This window comes from Pleurodeles waltl, chromosome 4_2 (assembly GCF_031143425.1).
Source record: "Pleurodeles waltl isolate 20211129_DDA chromosome 4_2, aPleWal1.hap1.20221129, whole genome shotgun sequence".
NCBI lineage: Eukaryota > Metazoa > Chordata > Amphibia > Caudata > Salamandridae > Pleurodeles > Pleurodeles waltl.
This window is the reverse complement of record NC_090443.1, coordinates 214,717,252-214,741,131: the sequence shown is the minus strand read 5'-3', so window position 1 is coordinate 214,741,131 and position 23,880 is coordinate 214,717,252.

The window sequence follows — 23,880 nt, the reverse complement described above, 5'->3', positions numbered from 1 at the left end:
GTTCTCAGTCGCACAGGTGCACTGTCCATATGCCTGTGGAAGGATGGAGCAGGGGCAGTTCAAGGTTGGACAGGGTGACAATGTGGGACAGTGGGATGACATCAGGGGGTATTGTTTGCTGGCGGGGGTCTTGGCATCCTACTCTGTCTTCTTGTGAGATCTCAGGTTCCGCTTGCGGAGTGGTTGATCTTCAGCAGGCGGTGGGGTTCTGGTGGCCTGTCGTTGTGTGGGGGCCTCCTGTCCACTAGCGCCGGCCGAGGTGGTAGGCTGTTCATGGTCCGGGCTAGTGACAGGGGCCCTTTGGGGTGCCACATGGTCCCGCAATGTGGTGACTATCTGGTTGAGGGCCAGGACGATGGTCCCCATTGCGGTACCTATGTTCCTGAGTTCGTCTCTGAACCCCATGTACCGTTCCTCCTGCTGTGCCTGGATCTCCTGGAACCTGGCCAGTACCGTCGCCATCGTCTCCTGGGAGTGGTGGTATGCTCCCATGATGGTGGTGAGGGCCTCTTGGAGAGTCGGTTCCCTGCGCCGGTCCACCCCCTCTCGCACTGCAGCCCTCCCAGTTCCCCTGTTTCCCCGGGCCTCTGTCCCCTGGACGGTGTGCCCACTACCACTGCCCCCAGGCCCCTGTTGTTGTTGGGGTGGTGGGTCAGCCTGGGTGCCCTGTAATGGCGGACACACTGCTGATTGAGGCGTCCTGGAGACAGAGGCATGGGCCCGCTGGGTGGGAGCTGTGCTGGTATTCCCAGAGGGGGTTGGGTCTGCTGTGGCCTGTGTCTGTGTGTGGGGAACCGACTGTCCAGAGGTCCCCGATGGTCCGGGCTGGTCATCAGGTTCTAGGTCGACAGAGCTGCTGTCATCACTGGGGGCCTGTTCTGGGGGCGGGATGGACAAATCTGGACCCTCCTGGCCGGTGTGTTGGCGTTCGGGCCCTGCAGGGGTAAAAGAGTATGGTTATTGCTTCTGTGTGTGCCATGGCGTGCGATTTGTGGGTGCCCTTGTCCCCCAGTGCTGGCATTCCCTTGTGGGAGGAGTTGTGAGGGTGGTTTGTGGGGGGGGGATGGGTATGTGCAGTGGTCATGCTTAGGTGATGGGTGTCCATGGTTTGTGTTGGCATTCAGGGATTGGTGTTGGGTTGGGTGGGTTGTGCTGGTGAGACATTGGCAGGGAGGATGTGTGCTGGGGGGTTGGGGTGAGGGTGGGGGTGTGGGTTGGCATGCTGGTGGTTAGGGGGGTAAGGTAGTTGAGATTAGACTTACCAGAGTCCATTCCTCCGCCTACTCCAACGAGGCCCGCAGGATGCAGGATGTTCAAGACCTCTTGCTCCCATGCTGTGAATTCGGGTGGAGTGGGTGGGGGTCCGCCGCCAGTCTTCTGCACAGCGATGTTGTGTCTTGACACCATCGACCGCACCTTCCCCCGTAGGTCGTTCCAGCGCTTTCGGATGTCATCCCGGTTTCTGGGATGCTGTCCCACAGCGTTGACCCTGTCGACGATCCTTTGCCATAGCTCCGCCTTCCTGGCTATTGTGGTGTGCTGCACCTGTGTGCCGAATAGCTGGGGCTCTACCCTAATTATTTCCTCCACCATGACCCTGAGTTCTTGGTCCGAGAACCTGGGGTGTCTTTGGGGTGCCATGGGGTGGTGTGGGGTGGTGTTTGTGGTGACGAATGTGGTGTGTGTGGTGGTGTGTGGTGTTTTGTGCATGGATGTAGTGTGGGTGATGATGTTGTGTTCCTGTGTGTGTTGGGGTTCTCGATAGCTGTGCTCTCTCTCTCTCTCTCGCCTTCTCTCCGAATTTCTAGTAGTGGGGATTTGTGGGTGATGTGGGTGTGTGTTTTATAGTTGGTTGGATGTGTGGGAGTGGTGTTTGTATGTGTATCAGGTGTGTGTATTTCAAATTGTCCAATGTGGCTGTGTTTTGGAGCTGGGTGTGTATTTTGACCGCGGCGGTGTGTACCGCCAATGGAATGCCGCGGTTGTAAGACCGCCGCGTGGATTCGTGGGTCGTAATGGCATGGGCGTGTTTGTGTTGGCGTGACGGTGGAGGTTTGGTCATCTCCAGTTTTTCGCTGACCGCTAATGAGGCGGCCTTCCTTGGATGTCGGGTTTTTGGCGGCTTGGCAGTTGTGGGTCAGAATGACCGTGGCGGTTTACCGCGGCCGCAGCGGTAGAATGGCGGTCTTCTGACCGGCGGTAAGAGCCTTTTACCGCTGAGGTCAGAATGACCCCCATAGTGTAGTAGTGTACAGTGGAGTGGTGTAAAGTGTAATCATGTAGAATGAAGTAGCATCCAGTGGAGTGATGTACAGTGATGTGGTTTAGACTGGATTGGTGTATTGTGGGGTGGGGTGGGTGGAGTGTAATAGCATACAGTAGAGTGGGATACAGTGGAGTGAGGAAGAGTGGAATACCATATAGTAGAAGACTGAAGTTGCATACAGTGTAATAGTGTAGAATGGAGTGGAATAGCATAGAATGCAACAGTGTAGAATGGTGTAAAGTGGAGTGGCGTAGAGTAGAGTGGTGTAGACTGTAGTAGTGTACAGTGGAGTGGGGTACAGTGAAGTAGCATATATTGTTGTGGCATACACTGAAACAGCATAGAGTGGAGTGGCATATAGTGGATTGGTGTAGACAGTAGTAGTATACAGTTTTATGGGGTAGGGTGAAGTAGCATATAGTGTGTGGTGTACAGTGGAGTGGTATATACTATAGAGTGGGTGATATCCAATGAACTAGAGTAGAATGGAGTGGCATATAGTGGAGTGATGAACACTGGAGTGGCATAGAGCAGGGTGCCTTATAGTGGAGTGGCATACAGTGGAATACTGTAGAGTGGAGTGGTGTACAGTTGAGTGGCATTGACTGGAATAGTGTATAGTGGAGTAGAGTACAGTGCAGTGGTATACAGTGAAATAGTATAGACTGGAGTTGCATATTACTGGAATGGGTTAGAGTGAAATAGCATACAGTGGAGTGGCATCTAGTGGAATAATGTAGAATGTAGTGGGGTTGAGTGGAGTAGCATACAGTGGAGTGGAATACAGTGGTATGGTATATATCGGAGTATCATACAGTGAAGTGGCATATCATGGAGTGGTATAGACTGGAGTGGCATACAGTGGTGTGGGGTAGAGAATGATAGCATACAGTGGAGTGACACTCATTGGAGTGGTGTCCAATCGAATACCGTAGAACGAAGTGGCATAGATTGGAGTGTCACAGTGGAGTGGTAGAGTGTGGAGGAACGTAGAGTGGGGCGGCAGACAGTGCAATTATATACAATGGAGTGTTGCAGAGTACAGTGGAGTGGCATACAGTTGACTAGAGTGGAGTGACATACAGTAGAATGACATAGAGTGAAATAGCGTATAGTGGAGTAGCGTCCAGTGGAGTGGTGCACAGTAGAGTGACATATGCTGAAATGGCTTACAGTGGCATTGCGTACAGTGTAAGAGTGTAGAGTGGCATAGTGTGGAGTCTGATACAATGGAAAGACATAGAGTGGAGTGGTGTAGAGTGGACTAGCATATAGGGCCTCATTACGACCCTGGCAGTCGGTGGTAAGCTGGCAGTAACACCGCCAACAGGCTGGCGGTGTTCCGCCAGCTATTATGACCGTGGCGCAATAGCCACAGCCATACTGCCGGCCCCTCCACTATACTCCAGGCTTTCGCCTGGCGGTCATAATCCCCAGGGCAGCAGTGAGTCCCCATCTGCCAGTCTGGCCACGGGAGTAAATACCGCCATGGAAAGGCTGGCGGTAATGGGGACTTGGGGTGCCCCTGGGGGACCCTGCACTGCCCATGCACTTGGCATGGGCAGTGCAAGGGCCCCCAGACATAGCCCCACCGCGCATTTCACTGCCCAAATTTCAGGCAGTAAAATGCGCGAAGGGTGCAACTGCACCCGCTGCACATCAGCATTGCCGCCGGCTTTATTATCAGCTGGCAGCAATGTTGATGTGACTTTTCCGCTGGGCCTGCGGACGGTAACACTGTTACCGTCCGCTGGCCCAGCAGAAAAGTCATAATAGGGAACCAGAAATACCACCGGCACTGGCTGTCTCCTGCAGCCTCAGCGGTCTTTTTAAAGACCGCCGAGGTTGTAGTGAGGGCCATAGTGGACTGGCTACAGTATCATGGCATATGAATGTATGTGAAATTTAGCAGCAATGTAGATTATGGTGTATGGAGTAATGTAAAACAGCGAATTGCGCCGCCTTGTTTTTCACCAGATTAACTAGTCAACGCAGGGCCATGCACAATGGCCTTGTGTTTCTTTGTAAATCTTTTTTTAAAATTGCATGGCCCATGAGTGACGCGAAGGGACTACGATCCAATAATACAGCTAGGCCTCAGTTATGTTTTGGGGGAATGTATTATGTGATAACTTTGCTGTATACCGTGGGACATGGCAATGACAAGCTAGTATATAATTGGATAATGGCTGTTTTTAGAGACTGAAAAGGCAGCCTCATTGTTTTTACAACACTTTGGCTGTGTTCAGTGTTAGGGTCTTAGAGATAGGTAAGTAGTAGGTCCCTAGCTATTACCACTATATTTAAGTGGTAATATGTAGGGAAATGTATTTATTTTTTTGTACATTTTTAAATAAGTTTACAGTCATGTACCTTGGTAGTTTCACTAAATTTGGTGAACTTCTACTTAAGTTCTGCAGTGACAGATATCAACAAGTTCAAATGCCTTATGACTTTAAAAATACTTACCTTACTTAACTGCAGTACCCAAAAACATATTCTCTGCACCATAATGCCTAGTCCAGCCAAAATGCATGGAAATCCATTTAGCTGTTTTTGCACTATGTCAAGTATAATAGTCTATGGAAAATGCATTGATAGAAAAACAAATTTTGAGATCCCCTTTTATTTTTGCACTCCCTTAAGGATTCACCATAAAAATTAAAATCATCTCAAAATTTAGAAAATTGTATAGGTCTTGAAAGTGTTGTGGTGATTTGTCGAACATGTGGGAAATTATTAGGGAGCTATTATCTTAGAAATTCCTATCTTTGTAAACACTAACTATAAATACAGAGTGGCAATCACATTAAATTTGATTTCTTTCTTTTTACATCTTATACTTGTCATGAATTTGCTTATTGGTTTACATAACCATGGGGCCATAAATATGTCTTTAACCCCTTCTGTGCCAAGGACATAGTGGCTACGTCCTTCGGCACAGTGCTGCTGTGCCGAGGACGTAGCCACTAAGTCCTCAGAACACAGCCCAGAGGGAGCGCTCTCGCTCCCTCTGTGTGCTTCCCCCCACCCCCCATGTCAGGGATGGAAGGGGAAGCACTTCCCCTTCAACCCCGACCCCCCCTGTGAAGCCAGCGCGCGAGCGCGTGCTGATTTGTCACAGGGTCTCCCCCATCCAGCGCAATTGAAAGAGAAATGCTCATTAGAAATGCTTATTAGGCCGATCTGCCCCCAGGGGGGGCAGAAACCTCTAGGCACCAGGGATAATTTATTTTTTTTTTTTTTTTTTTTTTGGGTTGTTTTTTAGATGGGGAGCGACCCCTTAGGCAAGGGTCGTTCCCCTAGGGGGCAAATTATATTTAGGCAATTTCTGCCCCCCTTGGGGGCAGATTGGCCTATTTTGATGAGGCCAATCTGCCTCCAAGGGGGGCAGAAACCACTAGACACCAGGGATTTATTTATTTTTTTGAAATGGACATAAAGGAGCGACCCCTTGGGCAAGGGTCGCTCCCAGGGGGGTCATTTTTTGGGAAGGCCTTTTCTGCCCCCAGGGGGGGCAGAAAGGGGGGTCCCCAGATGGGCCCCAGGGATAAATATTTTTTTTTCTTTTGTTTTTGTTTATGTTTTTGATTTAGGTGCGGGGAGTGACCCCTTAGGCAAATTATATTTAGGCCATTTCTGCACCCCTTAGGGGCAGATTGGCCTATTTTTGTGAGGCCAATCTGCCCCCAAGGGGGATAGAAACCACTAGACACCAGGGAGGTTTTTTTTTTTAAGTGAATTTCATGCAAGGGGAGCGACCCCTTAGGCAAGGGTCTCTCCCTGGGGGGGGAATTATTTTAGGCCATTTCTGCCCCCCTGGGGGGTAGATCAGCCTATTTTGATTAGGCTGATCTGCCCCCAAGGGGGGCAGAAACCACTAGGCACCAGGGATTTTTTTGTTTTTTTGTTTTACAGATGGGGAGCGACCCCTTGGACAAGGGTCGCTCCCCTGGAGGGGAAAATTGTATTTAGGCTGTTTCTGCCCCATTTGGGGGCAGATCGGCCGATTTTTGCTATGCTCTAGGCAACGGGGATTTTTTTTTTGGCGCCAATGTCACACAGGGGGAGTGACCCCGTAGGCAAGGGTCGCTCCGGGGGGGTGGGCAAATTTATTTTTGGCCATTTCTGCATTGTTATTAGGCCGATCTGCCCCCAGGGGGGGCAGGAATCTCTAGGCGCCAGTGCATATTTTTTTTTGGTGTGTGTTTTTTTTGGTTTGTTTGTTTTTTCAGAGATGGGGAGCGACCCATTAGGCAAGGGTCGCTCCCCTGGGGGGCAAATTGTATTTAGACCATTTCTGCCCCCCTTGGGGGCAGATTGGCCGATTTTAGGTCAATCTGCCCCCAAGGGGGCAGAAACCACTAGGCACCGGGGATTTTCTTTTAGGCGCCAATGTCACGCAGGGGGAGCGACCCCTTAGGCAAGGGTCGCTCCCAGGGGGGTTGGGGGGGTGGGGGGATTTATTTTAGGCCATTTCTGCCCCCCACTGGGGGCAGATCGGCCTATTGGTATTAGGCCGATCTGCCCCCAGGAGGGGCAGAAACCTCTAGGCGCCAGGGCAAATTGTTTTTTGTGTGTTTTTTGTTTTTGTTTGTTTTTTCAGAGATGGGGAGCGACCCATTAGGCAAGGGTCGCTCCCCTGTGGGGCAAATTGTATTTAGACCATTTCTGCCCCCTTGGGGGCAGATTGGCCGATTTTAGGTCAATCTGCCCCCAAGGGGGCAGAAACCACTAGGCACCGGGGATTTGTTTTTTGGCGCCAATGTCACGCAGGGGGAGCGACGCCGTAGGCAAGGATCGCTCCGGGGGGGGGGGTGGCAAATTTATTTTAGGCCATTTCTGCCCCCCCGGGGGCAGATCGGCTGATTATTAGGCCGATCTGCCCCCAGTGGGAGCAGAAACTTCTAGACGCCAGGGCAATTTTTTTTTTTTGTTTGTTTGTTTTTTTCAGAGATGGGGAGCGACCCATTAGGCAAGGGTCTCTCCCCTGGGGGGCAAATTGTATTTAGACCATTTCTGCCCACCTTGGGGGCAGATTGGCCGATTTTAGGTCAATCTGCCCCCAAGGGGCAGAAATCATAAGGCACCGGGGATTTTTTTTTGGGCGCCAATGTCATGCAGGGAAAGTGACCCTGTAGGCAAGGCTCGCTCCCGGGGGGGGGACAAATTTATTTTATGCCATTTCTGCCCCCCCTGGGGCCAGCTGAGCTAGAGGCCAAAATCCAGAGGTAGGCACTGTTTTCTACGAAAAAATGTGATGTGTCCACGTTGTGTTTTAGGCTTTTTCCTGTTGCAGGTGCTAGGCCTACCCACACAAGTGAGTTATCATTTTTATAAGGAGACTTGGGGGAACGCTGGGTGGAAGGAAATTTGTGGCTCCTCTCTGATTCCAGAACTTTCTGTCACCAAAATGTGAGGAAAACGTGTTTTATTAGCCAAATTTTGAGGTTTGCAAAGGATTCTGGGTAACAGAACCTGGTCAGAGCCCCACAAGTCACCCCATCTTGGATTCCCCTAGGTCTCTAACTTTAAAAAATGCACAGGTTTGGTAGGTTTCCCTAGGTGCCGGCTGAGCTAGAGGCCAAAATCTACAGGTAGGCACTTTGCAAAAAACACCTCTGTTTTCTTTCAAAAAATGTGATGTGTCCACGTTGCGCTTTGGGGCATTTCCTGTGGCGGGCGCTAGGCCTACCCACACAAGTGAGGTATCATTTTTATCGGGAGACTTGGGGGAACGCTGGGTGGAAGGAAATTTGTGGTTCCTCTCTGATTCCAGAACTTTCTGTCACCAAAATATGAGGAAAATGTGTTTTTTTTGCCAAATTTTGAGGTTTGCAAAAGATTCTGGGTAACAGAACCTGGTCAGAGCCCCACAAGTCACCCTATCTTGGATTCCCCTAGGTCTCTAGTTTTCAAAAATGCACAAGTTTGGTAGGTTTCCCTAGGTGCCAGCTGAGCTAGAGGCCAAAATCTACAGGTAGGCACTTTGCAAAAAACACCTCTGTTTTCTTTAAAAAAATGTGATGTGTCCACGTTGCGTTTTGGGGCATTTCCTGTCGCGGGCGCTAGGCCTACCCACACAAGTGAGGTATCATTTTTATCGGGAGACTTAAGGGAACATAGATTAGCAAAACAAGTGTTATTGCCCCTTGTCTTTCTCTACATTTTTTCCTTCCAAATATAAGAGAGTGTGTAAAAAAGAAATCTATTTGAGAAATGCCCTGTAATTCACATGCCAGTATGGTCACCCCGGAATTCAGAGATGTGCAAATAACCACTTCTCCTCAACACCTTATCTTGTGCCCTTTTCGAAAATACAAAGGTTTTCTTGATAGCTATTTTTCAACCTTTATATTTCAGCAAATGAATTGCTGTATACCTGGTATAGAGTGAAAACGCACTGCAGGGGGCAGCTCATTTATTGGCTCTGGGTACCTAGGGTTCTTGATGAGCCTACAAGCCCTATATATCCCCGCAACCAGAGTAGTCCAGCAGACATAACGGCATATTGCTTTCGAAAATCTGACATTGCAGGAAAAAGTTACAGAATAAAACGTAAAGAAAAAGTGATGTTTTTTTCACCTCAATTTCAATATTTTTCTTTTTCAGTTGTTATTTTCTGTAGGAAACCCTTGTAGGATCTACACAAATGACCCCTTGCTGAGTTCAGAATTTTGTCTACGTTTCAGAAATGTTTAGGTTTCTGGGATCCAGATTTGGTTTCACACCCATTTCTGTCACTGACTAGAAGGAGGCTGAACACACAACATTTTTTAAAAATGGGGTATGTCCCAGTAAAATGCCAAATTTGTGTTTAAAAATTGGGTTTCTGATTCAAGTCTGCCTGTTCCTGAAAGCTGGGAAGCTGGTGATTGTGAAAGTCAACTGTTGTTTTGAAAATTAAGATTATTTTTTCCTAATGGCCAATTATCATGTCTTCCATATCGTAGTTTGTGTGACTCACTGCTAGAGCAGGTTTTTATTTTGTTGCACTGGGTGCATAAGAGGGATGTTATTTCTTTGGCTTGTTGGTCCACTTTTATTTTGTGAGCCACAGAGCATTCAAGGCTAATGAATGTAGATTAAGCTATACTTTATTTGTTATGTATATGTTTATAGGTTTTGTTAGACTTTTCATCCTTGGCGTGGTCTCCCTTAACTTTTTGCCTCTGTTTCCCAGGTTGTTGATGTGTGCTGGACTCTGATTTTGCTGTTTTTGTTACTCTGGGCACTTTACCACTGCTAACCAGTGCTAAAGTGCAAGTGCTCCTTTACAAAATGTGAATGTAATTGGCTTATCCATGATTGGCATATTTCATTTACTTGTAAGTCCCTTGTAAAGTGCACTAGAGGTGCCCAGGGCCTGTAAACCAAATGCTACTAGTGGACCTGCAGCACTGGTTGTGCCACCCACATAAGTAGCTCTGTAATTATGTCTCAGACCTGCCACTGCAGTGTCTGTGTGTGCAGTTTTAAGTGTAAATTTGACTTGGCAAGTACACCCACTTGCCAGGACTAAACCTTCCCTTTTCTTACATGTAAGACACCCCTAAGGTAGGCCCTAGGTAGCCCCAAAGACAGGGTGCAGTGTATGGTTAACGTAGGACATATAGGGGGTCATTACAACCCTGGCGGACGGTGTTAAAGGTGTGGTAATACCGCAAACAGGCCGGCAGACAAAAAAAGGGAATTATGACCGTGGCGGAAACCGCCAACAAAGACAGCCACTTTAACACTCCGAACGCCACGGTGGTACAGACAAGCAGTACGGCGGTCACCGCCAACAGACAGGCGGAAGACAATGTACCACCCATAGTATTACAACCCGCCAATCTGCCACCTTTTCCGGGACGGATTCACTGTGGATAAAAACACGGCGGAAACAGTTTCTGCAATGGGAAAACGCTCACCTTAACACATCCCACAAGGAAGGAGGACACCATGGAGCCGGAATTACAAATCCTACCTGCCCTTCTCTTCCTACTCATCTACGAAGACCAGCGCCGGTGGTGGCGAAGACAATGGTGAGTACTGCACCTACGACATAGGGCAGGGGGCAGGGGGGAGGCAAATGTCAGGGGGACACACACGCAACACCCCCACCCCCACCGTCGCATATTACAACACACACACCAATGCATTTACAAACATCACAGTAACAACCCACAACCCCCCCCGGAAGAATGCAAAGACAAAACGAAATCTGTTCAAACATTGTAATGTATCAATATACATGTGTCAATTATATACAGATATATATAAACTCATACAAAGGTATATACAGTACGAGAAGTAGTGCAGATATGCACATCTCAATGTCCGTGCACCACTAGGCCAAAAATGCATGGGCGAGCCCACACAAGATACCTGTCCACAAACGGAGAGAACACTGCTGGGGCATCAGAGAGAAAAACAACAGGCACCTCAGGGGGAAGGGAAGGGGGGGCACCTCAGCCGGATTACAGCACCACGCCACATCCACAACGGGGCTCCATGCTCATTGATGTATCCTGGGGAGTGCAAAACCACAGTCTCACAAGTCTCTACAGTGGGTGGGTTGCCCACTGTTCCATCCTGGGGAGTGCAAAGCCACAGTCTCACAAGTCTCTACAGTGGGTGGTTTGCCCACTGTTCCATCCTGGGGAGTGCAAAGCCACAGTCTCACAAGTCTCTACATTGGGTGGGTTGCCCACTGTTCCATCCTGGGGAGTGCAAAGCCACAGTCTCACAAGTCTCTACAATGGGTGGGTTGCCCACTGTTCCATCCTGGGGAGTGCAAAGCCACAGTCTCACAAGTACATAACAGCCTCCACTGGTTCTGGAGGGGGACTGGTGCCCAGAGTGCTTCATCCTGTGAAGGACTGAGGTAGTGGATGCATGTCTCCACTGGTTCTGGAGGGTGACTGGTGCCCAGAGTGTTTCATCCTGTGAAGGACAGAGGTAGTGGATGGATCTCTCCACTGGTTCTGGAGGGGGACTGGTGCCCAGAGTGTTTCATCCTGTGAAGGACAGAGGTAGTGGATGGATCTCTCCACTGGTTCTGGAGGGGGAATGGTGCCCAGACTGGATTAGTCTCCCCGTGACAGTTCCTGTCCCGTCACAGTCCCAGCTGCACATGGGATAACGATGCTTGATGTGGCGGTCTTTTCCTTCTTCTGCGGTGCATGCCCTGTTCAGCGGTGCTTGCCCTGTTCAGCGGTGCATGCCCTATTCAGCGGTGATTCGCCATGGCGGTCTCTGGACTGTTCAGCGGTGCTTTGCCATGGTGGTCTCTGGACTGTTCAGCGGTGCTTTGCCATGGTGATCTCTGGAATGTTCAGCGGTGCTTTGCCATGGCGGGCTCTGGACTGTTCAGCGGTGCTTTGCCATGGCGGTCTCTGGACTGTTCAGCTGTGCTGTGCCATGGCGGTCTCTGGACTGGGCATTGGTGTGTGCCATGACGGTCCCTCATTGCCCAGCGGGGCTGTGGCTGCCGGGGCCCTCCTGGGCAATGACTCTGGCGGTGGTCTCATGACCAGTGACGATACTTGGGCCCTCCTGGGCAATGCCTATGGCGGTGGTCTCCTGACCAGTTACAATACTTGGGCCCTGCTGGGCAATGCCTATGGCGGTGGTCTTCTGACCAGTGACGATACTTGGGCCCTCCTGTGCTATGCCTATGGCGGTGGTCTCCTGACCAGTGACGACGGTGCTGGCAGTGGCGTCCCGGCCGCCGGAAAGGATGCCACCCTTCTCCGCTGTGATGCTCACACCAGGCTGTGCAGACTTCTTCTGGCCCTTCCCCACCTTTGGAGGAGTCACAGCTGACTCTGCAATCCCCCTGGGACCCCTGTGAGTTGTTTTGCCTCCAGGACTCTTCAGCCGGTCCCGTCGGCCACTTTCCAACTTCAGAGCCTTTACAGGGGGTGGACTGGCAGTGCCTTGGCTCCGTGTCACACTGCCTGCCCTGGTGGCCGGTGCACTCCACACACCTTGAACACGTACCACTGGTACTGGAGGCTTTTTGACTTAGGCGCTACGACGGGACTGATGAATTGGAGGGGTGGGGGCAAAAAGGTCAAATTTGCAGAGGGACAGTTTCTGACGAACACTGGGATGGGTAGCTAGAGGGGGTCTGGGAGTGGAGGAAGAGGAGGTGGTTGTAGGAGGTGTCACTTTAGGTGTTTTGGGTGCAGGTGCAGGTACTGGAGGGTGTCGTGAGGTGGATGGATGTTGTGTGTGTGGGGGCCCGCGTTTGTGTACTTTGGGAGGGGGCATGACAGACACACTGGGAGAGGACACAGGGGATGTGTAAATGGTAGTGGGGGTGGTGAGTGCAGGTGAGCGGGGCGTGGTGCTGGGTATTCTGGTGCGAGTCCTAGTGCCTGTAGATGTAGTGCATGCAGGTGAGAGTGTAGATGACACTGGGAGGGAGGAGGGAGACAATGAGGAGGGGGACACAGTGGAGGCAGTGGATGTTGCTGTGTCTGTATGTGTGTGATGCTTGTGTGAGTGCCTGTGGGATGTGTGGTGCCTATGTTTGCCTGAGCTATTTTTGTGTGTTGAGGTGTGTGCATGCTGGTCTGATGGTGTGCTTGGGATGGGCTGGGGTACAGGGGATTGGGTTTGGGTGGAGGAAGTTGGAGGGGGAGGCTAGACACAGGGACAATGGCTGCCATCAGTGCTGAGGCCAGAGATTGCAGGGTTCGCTGAATGGCAGCCTGACCAGAATGAATGCCCTCCAGGAATGCATTACCATGTTGCAACTCCCTTTCTACACCCTGGATGGCATTCACAATGGTAGACTGCCCAACAGTGAGTGACCTGAGGAGGTCAATGGCCTCCTCACTGAGGGCAGCAGGGGTGACTGGGGCAGGGCCTGAGGTGCCTGGGGCAAAGGTGATGCCTACCCTCCTGGGTGAGCGGGCACGGGGCGAACGCTGGGGGGCTGCTGGGAGGGCGGTGTTGGTAGGGGAGGTGGCGGCTGTACCTGTAGAAGTGGGGGGCACAGATGGTGCCACCACCACAAGGGAGCTCCCATCGGCGGACATGTCCGTGTCGCTGGTTGGTGATCCGGTGGCCGACGTGAAGCTCCCCTCACCCTCCGTCCCACTGGTGCATTCTGAGTCCGTGGTGTGGCCCTCCATGGCCATGTGGGATGCAGCTACCTTGTGCTCCGGTGCCAATGTACCTCCGCCTGATGATGCTGATGCAGAAAAGAACAGGGAGAGCACAAAAAGGGGGGGGACAGAAAAAAGACAGGTTGAGTGCATGGCATACCGCTACCGTTGGCGGACAATAGAGACACAGCAGCCCTCTGCACTATGCCGTGCTCCTGGCCTCTACAGATGCAATTCCTTGGATCTGGCCTACATGGCTATGGTGGACATCTGCACACATGGATGCCACAGGGGCATGTATACCTGTACTTGGCACTCTACTGCGGTGGGGTGGAGTGCCACATGGCCTGCATTACGGAGGGGCCTAGCCTATGGAAGTCGCCATGGCCTAGGGAAACCCACAGCCCTCCTCCCACACCTAGACCCCTCAACTGCGCGCAAAGTCCCCAGAATGATAGTGTACTCACCCCCTTGTGTCTGCTGTGATGCCCTCAAGAGCCCATCCAACTCAGGGTAGGCCACCACCAGGATCCGGAACATCAGGGGGGCCATGGTGCGACGGGCACCCCTCCCACGTTGGGAGGCCATCCCCAGCTGAGCCTCCGCCGTCTTCTTGCTACAGCGGCGAATGTCATCCCATCTTTTCCGGCAGTGGGTGCCCCGTCTCTGGTGGGCCCCCAGGGTCCGGACTTCCTTGGCGATGGCACGCCAAATGTGCTTCTTCTGGTGGGCGCTGACCTACATGACATGCACAAGGGAAGAAGAGAAGTCATTACCAACTGCACCGTCAATGTAAGTGTCCCCCCTCCCTACCCTTGCCATGTGGCACATGCACTCACATGCATTCATGTTCCCTGAACTCTGCCCCCTTCCCTCTTACAACCAGCCCTCTCCACACAGGCCTAGCCCATACAACGTGCTCCCTGTGTACTTACCTGTTGGTCTGGAGGACCGTAGAGTAGCGTGTACTGGGGGAGGACCCCGTCTACTAGTTTCTCCAACTCCTGAGCAGTGAAGGCAGGGGCCCTTTCCCCTGACGCAGCAGCCATCGTCGCTTCCAGACCGAGGTCACAGTAGCACTTGCAGTGTAGGTCCTCTCCTGTCGAAGGTCAGGTATCGAGTGATTGAATAGATAGAAAATGGCGGTGACGTCCGCGGTGGTGCGTATCATCAACGCCGGCGCACTTGTTCATTGGCTCCTGGGACCCATAGGGTCCAATGTTAACCAATGCTGCATTGCGCCGCGGTCTACCACCGCCTACCGTGACGGTGTGCAACACCAGCGCAGTTACCTCACAATACCATTGTCCCAGTTTAGAGGTCAGGCAGCCGCCATTTCAGGGGCCCACATGGCTTCATTTACTTCTGCGTCACACATAGCTAGGCCTACACTCAACACACATACAGGAATGGTTTTGTGTTTGGTGTCGTGTTCTATGTATCTGTGGGTACATACCTGGAAATATTTTTACTCTATGGTCGCTGTTGTCCTTCCTAGGCACCGTCAGCTGGGACATTTGAGAAGATGGCGGAATGCTCCGGTTTACCGACCGCTTGTGGACCTGTTGACAATGGAGGAGCGAGATTTAATCATCACCTACAGGTTTGACAGTGTCACAATCCAGGAACTATGTACCCAGTTGGAGCCAGACCTGATGTCACCAATCCGCCATCCCACTGGAATCCCCCCTTACGTTCAGGTGCTGTTAGTGCTCCATTTCCTTGCAAGTGCGTCTTTTCAGACAACAGTGGCCATGGCATCAGGGATGTTCTAGCCTATGTTTTCCAACGTGTTTCCAGAGTGTTGGCTGTCCTGCTGAAACACATAAGGAGATACATCATTTTCCCTGAGGTGGAGGATTTGGCTACAGTGAAAGGTGACTTCTATGCCCCTGGACATATCCCCAACATCATAGGTGCTATTGATGGGACCCATGTAGCTCTGGTCCCCCCCCCACAGGAGTGAACAGGTGTACAGGAACCGGAAGAGTTATCATTCCATGAATGTACAGATGGTATGTTTGGCAGACCAGTACATCTCCCAGGTAAATGCTATGTTCCCTGGCTCAGTGCATGACGCCTACATCCTGCGGAATAGCAGCATCCCTTATATAAAGGGTCAACTCCAGAGGCACTGTGTGTGGCTATTAGGGGACTCTGGTAACCCTAACCTGTCCTGGCTACTGACCCCAGTGAGGAATCCCAGGACCAGGGAAGGGGAACGCTACAATGAGGCACATGGGCGGACTAGGAGGGTGATCGAACGCACCTTCGGCCTCCTGAAGGCCAGGTTCAGGTGCCTCCATATGACAGGTGGTTCCCTATTCTACTCACCGAAGAAGGTGTGCCAGATCATCATCACCTGCTCAATGCTTCACAATCTTGCTTTGCAACGCCAGGTGCCTTTTCTGCAGGAGGATGGTCCAGATGACGCTGTTGTGGCAGCTGTGAAGCCTGTGGACAGTGATGAGGAGGAAGCTGAGGAAGAAGACAACGACAACAGGGAGTCAGTCATACAGCAATATTTCCAGTGACACACAGGTGAGAACATTTTCATTTTTACCATTACATTCACAGTCACACGTCTTCCTCTATCCTGTGTGTAATTTCATAGCATTATTTGGTAACTGAATTGTACCTTTCCATTACGGTTTCACAGGTGTGGTTACCAAAGTGTGTTATCTGCTTGCATCCTTCAAGGACTTGTGATGTATGACATAGGTATGTTTCCTTTACAACTAGAAACGCATTTTGACACTGTCATTGGTAATACATTTTACCAAATCACAGACTGACTCCAGATTTTTGTGTGGTTCAAGGGTGTTTATTGAAGTGCTCAAAAATGGAGGGAGGATAATGGTGATGGGGGACAGTGGAGGAATGTCCATGGCAGAGTCCAGTCCATTGGTCACACCGGTGCACTGGCCATGGGCAAAGGAAGTGGAGCTTGGGCAGTTAAAGTATGGACAGGGTAACAAAGTGGGACAATGGGAGGACAATCAGGGTGGTCTCATTTCCTGGCGGGGGTCTTGCCATCTTGCTCTGTCCTGTTCCTGGATCTCAGGGACCGCTTGCGTGGTGGTTGTCCGTCTGCAGGGGGTGGGGTGCTGGTGTTGTGGTCCTGTGGGAGGGTGTCCTGTCCACTAGCGCCGGCGGAGGTGGTGGGCAGTTCATCGTCCTGGCTAGTGTCAGGGGCCCCTTGGAGTGCCACGGTGTCCCTCAAGGTCTGCTGTATGTCCTTCAGCACCCCTACGATGGTGCCCAGGGCAGAGCTGATGGTCCTGAGCTCCTCCCTGAACCCCAAATACTGTTCCTCCTGCAGGCGCTGGGTGTCCTGAAACTTGGCCAGGACCGTCGCCATCGTCTCCTGGGAGTGGTGGTATGCTCCCATGATGGAGGAAAGGGCCTCGTGGAGAGTGGGTTCCCTTGGCCTGTCCGCCCCCTGTCGCACAGCAGCCCTCCCAGTTCCCCTGTGTTCCTGTGCCTCCGTCCCCTGGACCGTGTGCCCACTACCACTGCCCCCAGGTCCCTGTTGTTGTTGGGGTGGTGGGTTATCCTGGGTTCCCTGTAGTGGTGGACACACTGCTGATTGACGTGTCCTGGGTACGGAGGTATGGGCCCCCTGGGTGGGTGCTGTGCTGGTGTTACCAGAGGGTGGAAGGTCAGTGTTGGGCTGTGCCTGTGCAAGGGGAACCGACTGTCCCAAGGCCCACGATGGTCCTGGCTGGTCATCAGGATCCAGTAGGGTAGAGCTGCTATCGTCACTGTGGGCCTCTTCTGTGGGTGGAGTGGAGTTGTCTGGACCCACCGGTGTGGTGACGGTCCTTCGTGATCCTGCAGGGGCCTAAGTGCATGATTATTGCATGTGTGTGTGTCATGGTGTGCAATGGGTGGCTCACCGTGTACACGAGTGCAAGCATTCCTGTGTGGGGGCTTGTGTGATGATGTTTGGGGGGTGTTCTGGGTATGTGCAGTGAGCATGCTTTGGTGAGGGGTGACCATGCTTAGTTGTGTCATTGAGGGCTTGGTGCTGGGATGTGTGGTTTGTGTTATTAGTACATTAATGAGGAGTTGGAGTGATAGGGGAGGGGGTGGGGGTGGGGGTGTGTGATAGCATGCAGGTAGGGTGGGGGATATGATAGTTAAGATTTGACTTACCAGTGTCCATTCCTCCACCGACTCCTCGAGGCCCTCTGGATGCATGATGGTCAAGACTTGCTCCTCCCATGTTGTTAGTTGTGGGGGAGGAGGTGGGGGTCCTCCGCCAGTCCGCTGAACTGCGATGTTATGCCTGGAGACCGCTGAACGCACCTTCCCCCGTAGGTCGTTCCACCTCTTCCTGATGTCCTCCCAATTTCTTGGATGCTGTCCCACAGCGTTGACCCTGTCCACGATTCTGCGCCATAGCTCCATCTTCCTGGCTATGGATGTGTGCTGCACCTGTGAGCCAAATAGCTGTGGCTCTACCCGTAGGATTTCCTCCACCATGACCCTGAGCTCCTCCTCGGAAAACCGGGGGTGTCTTTGGCGTGACATGGGGTGGTGTAGGTGATGTATGGGGTGGTGTATGTGTTGATGAGTGTGGTGATGTGTAGTGGTGTGTGGTGTTTTGTGCGTGGATGTTGTGTGGATGATGGTGTTGTGTGCCTCTGTGTGGTGGGGTTGTCTATTTTGTGCTCTCTCTCTGGCCTTCGTCTCTATTTTTTGGTCGTAGTGGTTTGTGGGTGATGTGGGTGTGTGTTTTATATTGTGTTGGGTGTGTGGGAGTGTTGTTTGTATGTGTATCAGGTGTGTGTATTTCGAATTGTCCAATGTGGCGGTGTTTTGGAGATGTGTGTGTATTTTGAGCGCGGCGGTGTGTACCGCCAATGGAAGACAGCGTTTGAAAGACCTCCACGTGGATTCGTGGGTCGTAATAGCATGGGCGTGTTTCTGTTGGCGTGGAGGTGGAAGCTTTGTTTTCGCCAGTTTAACACTGACATTTGTTGTGGCGGACTTGTGTGGGTGTCTGAATTTCGGCGGATTCCGAGATGTGGGTCATAATAGCTGTGGCGGGATTCCGCGGTCGCGGCGGTGTATTGGTGGTCTTCTGCACGGCAGTAAGCGCCTTTTACCGCCAATGTTGTAATGACCCCGATAGTAATGTGTTTTATATGTCCTGACAGTGAAATATTGCTAAATTTGTTTTTCACTGTTGCAAGGCCTGTCCCTCTGATAGGTTAACATGGGGGCTACCTTTAAATATGATTAAAGAGTAGATTCACTTTGGGAGCAGATGGACATGTGGAGTTTGGGGTCTCTGAGCTCACAATTTAAAAATACATCTTTTGGTAAAGTTGATTTTAATATTGTGTGTTTGAAAATGCCACTTTTAGAAAGTGAGCATTTTCTTGCTTATACCATTTCTGTGACTCTGCCTGTTTGTGGATTCCCTGTCTAGGTCACTTTGACAGTTGGGCTGGTTGCACCTCTCACTAGACAGTGACACAAAGGGAGCTCAGGAGTAGGATATATTTCCTGATGAGCCATCTGTGCTAGGAGGGATGGGAGGAGTGGTCACTTACACCTGAAAGGGCTGAGCCTGTCCTCACACAATGCAGTCTCCAACCCCCTGGTGAGTGTCTGGGACCAGGCCTGGGCAGGGCAGTATTTCACAATCAAGAGAGACTTTGCTTTGAAGTAGGCCTACTTCAAAGGGGAAAATGGGTATAAGAAGGGCACCCAAAACCACAGACTTTAGAACACTTCTGGAAACCAAGAGGAACCTCTGCCTGGAGAAGAGCTGAAAAGCTGAGGAAGAAGAGCTGCCCTGTCTGTGACTGTGCTTTGCGGAGCTATCCTGCAGTTGCTGCTTCTGCCACAGTAAGAGGGCGAAGACTGGACTTTGTGTGCCTTCCATCTTGTAATGATCTCCAAGGGCTTGATTTAGAGCTTGCCTCCTGTTGTTTGCGTCTCAGGGAAAGCAAAGACTTCTCTCTGCCAGCACCTGGAGTCTCTGGAGAGACTCCTACCCTGCCAAGTGGTGCCCATCCAGTTCTTCGTACCCTTAAAGGAGAAGGTTGGCAGCCTAAGAGGTCCACGCACAGAACGCCGTGTGGGGAAAAGATAGGCGCAACTCCGATCTGCGGCTGAAAAATTTACGTGCCCCCGGATTTGCGGCTGAAAATCGATGCTCGCCTGCAAAGTGACTCGAAGATCAATTCATGCAGATGAAGAAACAACGTGAAGCATCGCTGACGGAGGCTGGTGAGATTGCAACCTGCGCTGCGTGGTATTCGGAACATCATGTGGCTGGATTTCTTACGCAACTTGCTACCTTTAGTAGGATTGTGTTACATCTGAAGCCCAAGATGAATGTAAGGCAATCATTGTTTTTGTTATGAAAATTGAAATTATTATTTTTTCCCAGTGGCCGACTATCATGTGCTCCAGATAGTAGTTTGTGTGGCTCACTGCTAGGTCGATTTTTCATTTTTTGCACAGGGATCCATAAGAAAGATGGTTTTTGTTTGGCTTGCAGGGCCATTTTTATTTTGTGAGCCAGAGAGCATGCAAATAAAACTTATGCAGATTAAGATGTATTATATTAATTGTATATTTATTTATAGTTTTCCGTTACCACATGACCATAAATAGGTCTTTCAGTTGTTCATGTAGTAAATGTGAAACCTTACATTTGCAATCTAATTTATTTTTTAGGCTGCCTTGCTACTTTTAGTAGTATTGTGCTACAAGATATCACTATGTTGAAAAACATTATAACTTAAGCAATCCTTGCTCTGCTTAACAGTAGAACCCAAATGAAGCATCTGCACACCCTAATATCTAATGCTGCCAAATGTCAGCTAAATCCAATTGGCCATTTTTGTGCAATGCAAAATACAAAGCTCTATGTAAAATGCATTGGTTTTCAAGCTCATTTGGGACTCTCCTTATTTCTTTTCACCCATTTGACTAAATGCTGCAAAGCTTTCAGTACTCTGACAATGAAACAGGAACATCATATTTGCAAAGTTTTGCAGACATTCATCAAATGGGTGCGAAGGAACTAAGGGATGAAAACCCTCAAAATCTGTATCTCTGGTCACCCTAACTATAGCTGCAGAGTAGCTGCCACCACTCTGCAATAATATACATGGATAGTAAGTTCTGCTTTTACATAGGATGAGCTTTTTTTGTTTTGCTAATATCTTTGGCCCTCTTTGGAGAATATTCAAAAAGCCTTCCAAAAAAGGTTCATCCACTTCTGTTCCTTCCTGGAAATTGTCAAGGTGATCCGTTTAGCAGGGGCTGAGGAACAGGGGGGTCTAAAAATACAAAATCCCCATGCATTTTTCATAGACTTCTTTAGGCAGGGCTACAGCAAAGGCTGTTGAACTAAATTACATCAAATTCATCAGGAAGGTAGATCTTCATCCGCAAATTGTGCTTCTTATGATTGTGTGTAAACCAGTTCCATGGTTTTTGAGAAATTAAGGGTAAAATATGATTGTATACTTTGGGAGTTGGGTTTGCAAGAGCCTCACGAGCCTCTCGCAAGGGTGCAAAATCAAAAATGGACTGGTTGAAAGGCCAGTTTTTCCTGTGAGCCTGCATGCTCTTGCTGCAGCAAGAGACTACAGTGAATCATGCAAGAGTGAGGTCTCTGATTCGCTGGCTGTTGGAATGTTAGAGATGGAATCTCTGCCATTACTGTGAAAAATTGAATGCATTGTCGAAATGAAGTAAAAACTATGTAAGGGCGTAGGAGGGTGGCATCCTGTACCCCTAGACTTAGAGAGGAGATGTCTAAGGGATAACTACTATGAAGAAAATAAATGTGTATTCTTTGTAACTATTTTTCATGATCTTGTGGGACTCTTGGGGGACCTTGAATAGAAAAAAGGAGTATACGAGTTCATACACTCTCCTAGTAGGAATTAATATCTTGGTCCTTATTATTGAGAGGAAGTGTTGCACTGTGATTAGTGTTATATGAATTCCTTTATAAAAAATATTTACTATCTTGCAAGACTCTCATAGGATTGTGAAAAGTAGGAAGGAGTAGGTAATCTTTAAATACACTCTGGTATACACACTTGTATATGTAGTAAGGAGTCTTACAGGAGATGGTGTTTATAAGAGTCTACTATTAATACTCATTAGTTTGAGAAGTGTTATGAGTACAGTTAAGGCTCATGCCACACCCTACTATGCATGTCCATCATCTGAGAGAGAGGTCTGACAGGAGAGAGCAGTCCTTCCCCACACACTACTATCCGTACTTGTCATCTGAGAGAGATGTCTGAAAGGAGAGGCGAGTCTATCCATACACCCTAATACACACATCTGTCATCTGAGAAAGAGGTCTGACAGAAGAGAGCTGTCTCTCCCACACATTATCACTCACACCCATTCAATGAGAGAGATGTCTGACAGGAGACAGCAGTTGCTCCCTACACATTACTATGCACACCTGTCATCTAAGAGAGATGTCGGAAAGGTAAGGCCAGCCCATCCACAAACCCTGCTATGCACACCCATCATCTGATTAGGTAAGTCTGAGAGGAGAGGGCAGGCCTTCTCCACACACTACTATGCTGTCTCATCATCTAAGAGAGAGGTCTGAAAGTAGAGGCCTGTCCATCCTCACACGGTATGACATACACTTGTCATCTGAGAGAGATGTCTGACAATAGAGGCCTGTCTCTCCCCTCAAACTGTCACACATACCTGTCATTTGAGAGAGAGGTCTGACAGGAGAATGAAGTCCCTCCCCACACAAAACTAAGCACACCCATCATCTGAGAGAGAGAGAGATCTGACAGGAGAGGGTAGTCTGTCCACACATACTACTACACACATCTGTTATCTGAGAGAGAGGTCTGAAAGGAGAGATCAGTCCATCCACACACTGTACTATGCACAGTTGTTATCTGAGAGAGATGTCTGACAGGAGAGGCATGTCACTCCCCTCAAACTACTATGCCCACCTGTCATCTGAGAGAGAGGTCTGACAGGAGAGGCGAATCACTCCCCACACAATACTATGCATGCCTGTTATCTGAAAGAGGTCTGAAATGAGAGGCCAGTCCATCCACACACCTTACTATCTATACTCTTCACCTGATTAAGAGGTCACACAGGAAAGGGCAGTCCCTCCTCACATACTACTATTCGCACCTGTCATTAGAGAGAGATTTGAAAGTAAAGGCCAGTCCATCAATACAGCCTGCTATGGTCACTCGTCATCTGAGAGAGAGGTCTAACAGGAAGGGTCTGTCCCTCCCCACATCTTACTATGCTAAGCTGTCATCTGAGAGAGGTATGACAGGAGAGGGTAGTCTATCTTTACAGTCACTATGCACACCTGTAATTTTAAGAAAGAACTCCAAGTTCAGATAAATAACAATATAGTTTATCAACTATGTTGTGAAATGTCAGTAAATGTACTAATATTGGTAAACTTATTCTACATCATCTTTATAGAGTGAAAAGCTGATAGGAAGATGTAGATCTCTTAATATAGAACGTGGAGGACAATCAGCAATTATTGCAGACTGTAGTCCTACGAGATTTTTGAGCAGTGATGGTACTATTTTTAGAGTGAAACTCTATTGTCAGTGTAAGCAAACGTGTCTCAAGAGTAATGTGTTACTTTTTAAACTTTTATGACTCGAGATACCAAGTTAGTTGTTTACTAGAGATAAATATGTGATTTTGGGTGAAATATTTGAAAATGCTTAAAGAATATAGGCTCTCATCTTCAGTGAAGACTGCTGAGGTTCCACCAACCATATTATTTTGGTCGGAGAGCCGCCAGCAGCCATACTGGCGGTTGGCGGTACAGTGGAGGTTGCTCCTCCATCACCACCACATCATCAGAACAACGCCCACCAAATTACGCTTCAGTATTCGGCGTGGCAGTGTTCTTTTGACAGGGTGCTGGTGGCAGAGCAGCCCCCAGGGAACCGTTCCCTCCCGGACAACCACTGAGGCAGGTAAGGTGATCGTCTGACAGTAGAGGGGGTGGGGGGAGTTGTGTGGTGTGTGCGTGAATGGGGGTGTGAGTGTGAGTGTTTAGAGGGGTGTGTGGGTGCGTGTGTGTTTGCAGGGGTGTGATGTGTGTAATGGGGATGTAACATGTATGTATGTGTGCATGTATGTGCACGTGTCTGTGTGTGTGAGTGGTGTATGCATGGGGGGTATGTCTGGGGGGCCCGTGGAGGTCGGGGGTGGGGCAGGGGGCCTACCACCTTTGGGGAGTGGTGGGGGGTCGTGGGTGTTGGGGGTGGACTCTGGGGGGGAGAGGGAGACCTCTATCACTGCCAGGGAAGGAATTCACTGGCACTGATAGTACCCACCGCCATGGTTTTTGTGGCGGTTCAAAAACCACGAAATCCATGGCGGTATACGGGGTCATGATCCCGCAGGCAGACTAGTGACGGCCGCCAGGCTGGAGACCGTTGTCTCCAGCCTGGCGGTCATTACCGCAATGGCAGACGGTGTAGTACATTGGCGGTTTGGCTTGTG